The sequence below is a fragment of the Octopus sinensis genome, linkage group LG10 (assembly GCF_006345805.1).
Source record: "Octopus sinensis linkage group LG10, ASM634580v1, whole genome shotgun sequence".
Classification (NCBI taxonomy): domain Eukaryota; kingdom Metazoa; phylum Mollusca; class Cephalopoda; order Octopoda; family Octopodidae; genus Octopus; species Octopus sinensis.
In genome coordinates this window covers 4,061,293-4,072,017 of record NC_043006.1, presented here as the reverse complement: position 1 = coordinate 4,072,017, position 10,725 = coordinate 4,061,293, and the positions used below count along the sequence as shown (strand labels likewise).

The window sequence follows — 10,725 nt, the reverse complement described above, 5'->3', positions numbered from 1 at the left end:
GTGGAAACCCGAAAACAACATTGGTATGTGTGTATAGCCCACATAAAATCGTCTGTGGCATACGAGATTGAGAATTGTTATACAACCCTTCGTTCAACCATTGAGCAAGTACCTCTCCATAATTTTCTAGTTATATCTGGTGATCTGAATGCTAGACTAGGACCCGATGAGACCAAGTTTACTTTCAACTCTAAAACTAATCGGAACGGAGAAATGCTCAAAGACTTCTTGGAGGAATTTAATCTCTACACCTCCAACAATTCTTTTATGAAACCAAAAGGTCAACTTTGGACATTTTGAGTCCCCACTTGGTGAAAGGGCACAAATTGACTACCTCATCTTTCGAAAGAAGTGGCGCAATAGTGTTAAAGACTCGAGATCCTACTCTTCCTTTAGTTCTGTCGGCTCTGACCACAGAATTGTATCAGCTACCGTTAAGCTTAGTCTTCGTTCATCCAAAAAAGCTAAGCCTCATCCGATGAAAATGATCGACTGGGAGGAAGTCTTATCTAACCCCGATATGTCCAAACAATTTACTATTGAGGTCTATAACACATTTCAATCTCTGTCTACTTCTGAAATAGATGCTGAGAACATTGAAGAAGTATACAGCAGCCTCATCAAATCAACAGAGGAAGTTGCACTGGCTACTCTTCCCAAAAAGAAGTGTAGGGGCCAGAGCAAACCTTCTAATTCCCCAAATGTCATCGAAGCCAGAAACCATCTAAAGTCTATATCACTAGCTTACCACCGTTCTCCATCCCAGTCACTGAAGATCCAACTCATAGCTGCCAAGAAGAATCTTGATGAGGCTTACTTGAACGCCAAGGTCGACTTTATCAATGGCAAAATTAGTAAACTATCCAAAAAGCACATTAGTAAAAAATACCATCTCACCTGGAAACCCATCAAAGACCTATCAGGCAAAAATTCTGGGTCATCAATTAGAATTAAAGGGGGATCAGCTAAGAAGCGTTTAGAAAATTGGTCAACCCATTTTAAAAACCTCCTTGGGAAGAATGCCAAAATCCCTGATAACTCCACTCTTCCAAGTGTGTCTATATCAGACACGCTGGACATCAACACCTCCCCTTTTACCATATTTGAACTAACAGCAGCCACCAAGCAACTAAAAGCCTCGAAAGCATTTGGTCCCGACAACATCCCAGCTGTAATTTGGAAGGATGATAGATTTCACACACTTTTGCTCAACCTCTGCAACCACACACTTTCCACCTTTGTCGCTCCAAAGATTTGGCACCAATCTCAAATCATTCCAATACCCAAAAAAGGCGATTTATCCCTCGTCACCAACTACAGGGGTATATCTCTAATGTCAATTGCTGCAAAACTGTACAACAAACTGATCCTAAATCGTCTTGTCCTTTTTGTTGAACCTTTGCTCCGAAAGAACCAAAATGGATTCAGACATGGGCGCTCAACGCTGAGCCTGATACTATGCCTATGCAGACTTATTGAAGAATCAAAAGCATTTAATCGCGATCTTGCAATGGTATTTGTAGACTTTTCTAAAGCGTTCGATTCTGTAGATAGGTACAAGATGTTTGAAATCCTTAAGCTCTATGGGATACCAGACAAAATCATTTCTGCCATCAAGGTCCTCTACACAGATACGTCTTCAACCATCTTAACCCCTAACGGAGAAACATCATCTTTCTCAATCAAAGCCGGAATACTGCAGGGAGACACACTCGCCCCATTTCTTTTCATCATTGTTGTTGATTATGTGCTACGTATGTCAGTTGATACCATCTCTGGCAAGGGCTTTGAAATAAAACCAAGAAGAAGTTCCAGACACCCAGCTGAGTACTTGACAGACACTGACTTTGCTGATGACATCGCTCTTATCAGTGATTCTCTCTCCAATGCCCAGTCTCTTTTACAATCTCTTGAACAAGCCTCAAATTGTGTAGGTCTTTACCTCAATGAGGCCAAAACTGAATACATAAACAAGTGCCTGTCCAACAGTGATTGCATCATCCATACTCTCAACAATGCGCCTTTAAATATGGTTTCTGATTATAAATATCTTGGGTCATACATATCATCATCTGGAACAGACTTTCTAACTAGAAAGGGTATGGCCTGGTCAGCCTGTAATGACATGCATAAGATCTGGTCATCAAATCTAAGTAGAGACTTCAAACTTGAAATATTCAAAGCCACAGTCGAACCAATTCTACTATATGGCTCAGAAACCTGGACGTTATCAAAGAAGCTTGAGATGGAACCTTGAGATGGAACCTACACTCGCCTCCTTATGAGAGCTCAAAATCTCTCGTGGAAGCGCCATCCAACCAAAATGCAAATATATGGGAAACTACCACCTGTGTCATCTCTTGTGAAAGGTAGGAGAGTCCAGTTTGCTGGACATTCTTGTAGAGCTGAAAAAGAAGTAATTTCTACTCTTCTCCTCTGGAAGCCATCTACTCACAATACCAGAGGGCGCACACTCTCCTACCCTGATGTAATCTCCAGGGATACAGGCATCCAGCAACAGGACCTCCGTAATGCCATGATGGACTGTGAAGTCTGGCGTAGCATGGTAAATTCCATTGTCTCGACCACGGTCGAACAATGATGAATGATGATGATATATATACATATATATATACATATATATATACATATATATAAAAATAAATATAAGAGAGTGGTCACTATATGGCTCACTCTAGCACTAGTTAATCCAAAAGGTTTCAACCACAAAAATACATGTTTCCCATGAAAGTCAGTACGATTGTTAGCTCACACGAACAGGGCAAATAAAAAATAACAAAAATACAGATTATTTTGGGACAGTTGTTTCGCTATTAATGAATTAAATGTAATTTTACTTACAAAAAATCCACTTGTAGCTCCTCAGCCAAAACTATCTGGATGAAATCCACTCAATCACACGCCAGATTTTACCATAACGATAAATACACGTGTGGTTCAATTGATTACATCCGACGTTATAATTCAAATGCCCCTACCAACAGCGCGCCAAACTTTCACGGAAACAAATACTACATTTAGAAATAAATGTAGCATAATTATAATTAATTAATAAGGGTGAGAGAATTAGATACTAATTTAATAGTATATCTATTCAACACCAAGTGGCCCAGTGCTCCGAGAAACCTGGATTATTATAATATTTTATAATATATTATAATATTTTATACAAAAATAAATATAAGAGAGTGGTCACTATATGGCTCACTCTAGCACTCTAGCACTGGGCCACTTGGTGTTGAATAGATATACTATTAAATTAGTATCTAATTCTCTCACCCTTATTAATTAATTATAATTATGCTACATTTATTTCTAAATGTAGTATTTGTTTCCGTGAAAGTTTGGCGTGCTGTTGGTAGGGGCATTTGAATTATAACGTCGGATGTAATCAATTGAACCACACTGTATTTATCGTTATGTTAAAATCTGGCGTGTGATTGAGTGGATTTCATCCAGATAGTTTTGGCTGAGGAGCTACAAGTGGATTTTTTTGTAAGTAAAATTACATTTAATTCATTAATAGCGAAACAATTGTCCCAAAATAATCTGTATTTTTGTTATTTTTTATTTGCCCTGTTCGTGTGAGCTAACAATCGTACTGACTTTCATGGGAAACATGTATGTTTGTGGTTGAAACCTTTTGGATTAACTAGTGCTAGAGTGAGCCATATAGTGACCACTCTCTTATATTTATTTTTGTATAAAATATTATAATATATTATAAAATATTATAATAATCCAGGTTTCTCGGAGCACTGGGCCACTTGGTGTTGAATAGATATACTATTAAATTAGTATCTAATTCTCTCACCCTTATTAATTAATTATATATATATATATATACACACACACACACACAACAGGCTTCTTTCATTTTCTATCTATCAAATCCACTCACAAGGCTTTAGTAGAACACACTTGCCCAAGGTGCCACACAGTGGGACTGAACCCAGAACCATGTGTTGGGAAGCAAGCTTCTTACCACATAGCCACACTTGCATCTGCTTATTTTATTCGCATGCATTCTTACAGAAAAGACATAACAGTGAATGTGTTGTTTTATGTATCCACATAATTTATTTTTACTATATTTTTATATCACAACACCTCTTATCTCCAAGTGATTGGTTTTAACTGGCACTAATGTTTCATATAGATTAGTCATAAGCTGCTCTTCAAATGTTGGTACACAGTCAATTCTAAACTAACCACAATATTTTAGTAGATATAACGATTACGCTACTTACCTAAACCCTCATTTCTTATGGAGCAAAGGCCATCAACAACTTTTTTCAACTCTTCGTCATTCTGAGATGTCTTTTCTGCTTCTCACCATTTGGATCCCTGTTTTCCCTTGCAACTTCCTTTTCAGTTTTGCTGCGCCACGTCACATATTTCCCTGAGGGTAGGTCTTCTTCTCTCAGGTTTTGCAGGTTTTAAATTGTTGTCGGTGCTTCTGTAACTTTGTTTTCTTAGGTAGAGGTATTGACGCTATGCATATCCATTTTTACCTCTGTGAAGAGGTGGCCTTTATCAGCCTGGCCTCTATCCTCTGAGCTGTTTAGCATGGTTGATCCTGCTAGGAGCTTGTGCCCTGCTGGTATAGCTCTCATGGTCAGTGAGGTATGCAAGCTACCACACCACAACAAGGACAGGACATCTAACTAGAAAAAGCAAAAAAAACAAAACAAAAAGAAAATACTACCACTTTTGAATAAATAAATGATGATGCAAAATAACTATTGATGTTACTAGTGAAAGTGTGTAGACCAGTGGTTAGTGTGTTTGACTCATGCTCATGAGTTCAGTATCTGAAACAAATGATGCATTGTATCCTTGAGCAAGGTACTTTATTTCCAGTTCTCCTTGACTCAGTTGAACATTGGAATATCAGTCAAGAGCTGTTGCAGGTCACACTCTCGGTATCACATCCTTGATATTCTGCTGGGGTAAGGGCAGTAAGTCGAAAGAATGTCTATGTCTGCTCACAACTACCCAGGCACCTAAACCAATTAGTGAAGGCATATTTAATTGCAAGTGATAGCTGACTGTTCTATAGCTGCTGCTGCTGCTATTAATTCTCAGATATTGCTGCAGTCATCAGCATCATTATTATTTTTATTTGGGCAGCAAGCTGACAATTACTGTGCTGGGAAAAATGTTTAGCTGTATCTTTTCCAGTTTTATGTCTTGAGTTCAAATTGCACCAAGGTCGACTTGCTTTTCATCTTTTTGGAGCTGATAAAATGAGTAGTAGTTGAGCACTGGGCTCAAAGTAATCACACAAATTTCAGGATTTCTGCAGAAATGGTCAGTTGCAGTATTTGTTCTGACCAATTACATTCTGAGTTCAAATTCTGTTGAGATCAACTTTGCCTTTTATCCATTTGGGGATCAATAAAATATGTACTAGACGAGTCTGGGGTTGATGTAATTGGCTCCCCACCATACACACCTTAAAAACTCAAGGCCTTGTTCCTAGAGTAGAAATGATTTATTTGTATCTCAATTTAGGTGGTCCGACCGTCCCATAGGCCTCCCTTTTGAGAAACACTGATTTAAATTAAATATGAGACAAAAGAAACAGGCTTGGAGGGACTGGAAGAACGGTGGTAGCAGGGAATTGTATCAGACAGCCAGAAGGGAAGCTAGGAGACAGGTTTATTTAGCCAAAGGGGAAGCGGATAAGAAAAAAAAAATTGCCAATGTTCTGCGCTGTGAGGATGAAAGACTTGAGGTATTTCGTGTTGCAAGACAGTGTGTGAGAGAGAATCGTGATGTGGTAGGAGAGAAATGTGTCCGCATGGATGATGGTTCACTTGCGCTAAATGAGGATGCAAAGAGAGAGGTTTGGAGATGCCACTATGAAAGGTTGCTGAATAAAGAAAATGAATGGGATAAAGAGAGTCTGCCGAATGTCGACCCAACAGAGGGACCAGCCATCCGAGTTGACAATTCTTTGGTAGTTAAGGCAATTAGAAGCATGAAGACAGGGAAAGCCCCAGGCCCATCAAGAATTACTGCAGAGATGCTCAAAATATCTGGCAGTGTCGGCTATAACCTAGTCACCCGTATAGTTAACCAGGTGATACACGAAGGAGTCATACCCAATGACTGGTGTAGCAGCATAATAGTCAACTGCTACAAAGGGAAAGGAGACGCCCTAGATACAAATAATTACAGAGGTATCAAGCTGTTGGATCAGGTAATGAAGGTTACAGAGAGGGTCATAGCCCAACTGATTAGGGAGAGAGTCAACTTGGACGAGATGCAGTTTGGTTTCATGCCAGGGAAAAGCACCATTGATGCCATATTTCTGGTGAGACAGCTGCAGGAGAAATACCTAGCCAAAGATAAGCCCCTGTACCTGGCTTTCGTTGACATGGAGAAAGCTTTTGACAGGGTCCCCCGATCCCTTATCCGGTGGTCAATGAGGAAACTAGGGATAGATGAATGGCCGGTGAGGGCTGTGCAAGCCATGTACAGGGATGCCGTAAGTAAGGTTAGGGTTGGCAACATGTACACAGAAGAATTCAAAGTAGAGGTTGGGGTCCACCAGGGTTCAGTACTCAGCCCTCTCCTATTTATCATAGTCCTCCGGGCAATTACGGAGGAATTCAAGACAGGTTGCTCCTGGGAGCTCCTCTATGCTGACGACCTTGCTCTAATTGCTGAGTCACTATCAGAACTGGAGGAGAAGTTCCAGGTGTGGAAGGAGGGTTTAGAATCGAGGGGCCTTAGAGTCAACCTAGCTAAAACCAAAGTACTAATAAGTAGGAAGGTAGACAATCCACAAATGTCTTCAGGAAGATGGCCCTGCTCGATCTGTAGAAAAGGTGTAGGTAGAAACTCTATAAGATGTACCCAGTGTAAGCTATGGACACATAAGAGGTGCAGCGATGTCAAAGGAAGGCTAACTGGGAAGATAGTTTTTGTATGTGGCAGATGCTCAGGAGCAATAAACTCTGAAAATCTGCAGAAAACACTTTCCAGGGGGAAAAACTAGAAGTAGTTGATAGCTTCCGTTACCTAGGTGACCAAGTCAGTAGTGGGGGTGGGTGCGTTGAAAGTGTAACTGTTAGAGTAAGAATAGCCTGGGCAAAGTTTAGGGAGCTCTTACCTCTGCTGGTGACCAAAGGCCTCTCGGTCAGAGTAAAAGGCAGACTGTATGATGCATGTGTACGAATAGCCATGCTACATGGCAGTGAAACATGGGTCGTGACTGCTGAGGACATGCGTAAGCTCGCGAGGAATGAAGCCAGTATGCTCCGATGGATGTGTAATGTCAGTGTGCATACTCGACAGAGCGTTAGTACCTTGAGAGAAATGTTGGACCTAAGAAGCATCAGTTGTGGTGTGCAAGAGAGACGATTGCGCTGCTATGGTCATGTGGCGAGAATGGATGAAGATAGGTGTGTGAAAAAGTGCCAATCCCTAGCAGTTGAGGGAACCCGTGGAAGAGGTAGACCCAGGAAAACCTGGGACGAGGTGGTGAAGCACGACCTTCGAACTTTAGGCCTCACTGAGGAAATGACCAGCGACCGAGACCTTTGGAAATATGCTGTGCGTGAGAAGACCAGGCAGGACAAGTGAGTCCAGCCCACTTATGCATGCTTTTCCTCCCTTGGACACACAAAGACCTGTTGAGGCAAGCGAAGTCGATATCAAACCTCATCCGACGACAGGCACCCATGCCAACCCCCCTTTGCTTGCGAAGACCTGTTGGGGCAAGTGAAATCGAAATTCAACCAATCCTATGACTGGCACCCGGCAGATGCCAGGACCCCTGGACTGGTGGTACGTAGAAAGCACTATCCGAATCGTGACCGATGCCAGCGACGCCTTGACTGGCTTCCGTGTTGGTGGCACGTAAAAAGCACCATCCGAATCGTGGCCGATGCCAGTGCCGCCTCGACTGGCTTCTGTGCTGGTGGCACATAAAATGCTCCAATCCGACCGTGGCCGTTGCCAGCCTCGCCTGGCACCTGTGCAGGTGGCACGTAAAAAGCACCCACTACACTCACAGAGTGGTTGGCGTTAGGAAGGGCATCCAGCTGTAGAAACACTGCCAGATCAGACTGGAACCTGGTGCAGCCTTCTGGCTTCCCAGAACCCCGGTCGAACCGTCCAACCCATGCTAGCATGGAGAACAGACGTTAAACGATGATGATGATGATGATGAGACACCAGCAAAAGAAGAAATAAAGATAGACTTTTTTTTCTATTCCAAGAAAAACGATTTTACAAATGCACGTTCCCACGGCTTTATCGATCGCATTCTCACCTGGAATCGATTTTTGTAATTTTTTCAAGACTTATACACGCCCTGATACCGTTGGTATCTACATATTAAAATTGAGCGCAATCGGACGGAGGATGCCTGAGATCCTAGAAGATACACAGACAGACAGACAGAACGGATTTCATATTATATATATATATATATATATATATATATATATATAACTACAAAATTAGAAAATGGAGAAACATACCTAAATCAATAAAACATCAACTATCAGATGATACCCAATCAATACTTTATTACACCATTACATATCAGTAAAGGCATTATACAAAATATAAAGTAAATATAAATAGACAAGGAAATAGAAATATAAAATATAAAATATAATATGTAATTATATCATATCTGACAGCTGTTTCGGCAGTAAGGGCAGTCATACCTCATTTAACCTATAAGCCATAAAGGCAGGTATAAATGAGGCATTAACAAGGATGCCCCACGGCCTCTTCAGAGAATTTAATTTGTTATAATTGTTAAAAAAATTATTTTTCCATATACATATAAATATAAAAATATAAAAATGTAAAATATAAAAACTTGTGCATAAACTCCATAATGCTACACACATATATAATACTCATTGATACAATAATGCAAGGTAAACAAAACAAAATAAAACAAAATATATATCAGTGTATATATTAATATTAATAAGCACAGTTATTTTACATATTTAGCTAATAGTTCTAAAAACTAACACATAGGGAGATGTATTCGCACTACTATTTAAATTAAAATCATCCCTATACCTGAAAATAATAATAAAAAAACCATAGTTCAGTTCATAAAATTATAAACCTATAAAAGTCAATATAAATTACTATTAATATTAATAATAATAATAATAATAATAATAATAATAGATACAGTTAAGTTAGCACCAAGTACATCCATTCAAAATCGAAATAACTATAGTTATTTCGATTTTGAATGGATGTACTTGGTGCTAACTTAACTGTATCTATTATTATTATTATTATTATTATTAATATTAATAGTAATTTATATTGACTTTTATAGGTTTATAATTTTATGAACTGAACTATGGTTTTTTTATTATTATTTTCAGGTATAGGGATGATTTTAATTTAAATAGTAGTGCGCATACATCTCCCTATGTGTTAGTTTTTAGAACTATTAGCTAAATATGTAAAATAACTGTGCTTATTAATATTAATATATACACTGATATATATTTTGTTTTATTTTGTTTTGTTTACCTTGCATTATTGTACCAATGAGTATTATATATATGTGTAGCATTATGGAGTTTATGCACAAGTTTTTATATTTTACATTTTTATATTTTTATATTTATATGTATATGGAAAAATAATTTTTTTAACAATTATAACAAATTAAATTCTCTGAAGAGGCCGTGGGGCATCCTTGTTAATGCCTCATTTATACCTGCCTTTATGGCTTATAGGTTAAATGAGGTATGACTGCCCTTACTGCCGAAACAGCTGTCAGATATGATATAATTACATATTATATTTTATATTTTATATTTCTATTTCCTTGTCTATTTATATTTACTTTATATTTTGTATAATGCCTTTACTGATATGTAATGGTGTAATAAAGTATTGATTGGGTATCATCTGATAGTTGATGTTTTATTGATTTAAGTATGTTTCTCCATTTTCTAATTTTGTAGTATTAATTTACGGTAATATTATTACCTTTGCCCATATAATACAATAGATGAACTAATTGCTTGGCAATTTTTTAACATTTATGTATTAGTCTTGTTGGGTACCTATCTAGCAGTATATTGGATATATGTTATCCCATGGTGGGTTGAATTTTTCAACCCCTATCTCATTTTATAACCTATATATATATATATTATATATATATATATATATATATATATATATATATATATATATATATATATATATATATATATATATATATATATATATATAGTGGCTGTGTGGTAGGAAGTTGTTTTCCAATCACATGATTCTGGGTTCAGTCCCACCGAGTGGCATCTTGGCAAGTGTCTTCTACTAAAGCATCGTGTCGACCAAAATCTCGTGAGTCAATTGGTAGACGGAAACTGAAAGAAGCCCGTCGTATATATATATATATCTGTGTGTGTGTGTCTTTGTGTCTATGTTTGTCCCCTCCCCCTCACACACACACACACCACTTGACAACCGGCGCTGGTGGGTTTACATCCCCACAATTATCAGTTCGGCAAGAAAAGACTGATAGAACAAGAAATAATTATGATTAAATAAGTCGTAGGATTGATTTGTTTAATCATTAACAAAAATCCTTCAAGGCTCCAATAGGATCACAGTCTAATGACTGAAACAAGAAAAAAAAATAGCAAAAGAATGTAAGTAGGCATGTGTGGGAGTGAGAGATTTTGTGTCAGT

General features: G+C 38.4%; 1 protein-coding gene across 1 annotated transcript in view; it reads left to right on the top strand.

The window, feature by feature from the left end:
* Positions 1 to 5,728: 5,728 nt before the first annotated feature.
* LOC115216536 (serine dehydratase-like) overlaps positions 5,729 to 10,725 on the top strand; it is a 28,653-nt gene continuing 23,656 nt past the window's right edge. The window contains exon 1 of the mRNA XM_036506260.1: positions 5,729 to 5,761. The gene's annotated coding sequence lies outside the window, so the exon portion shown is untranslated. The remainder of the gene's footprint in view (positions 5,762 to 10,725) is intronic.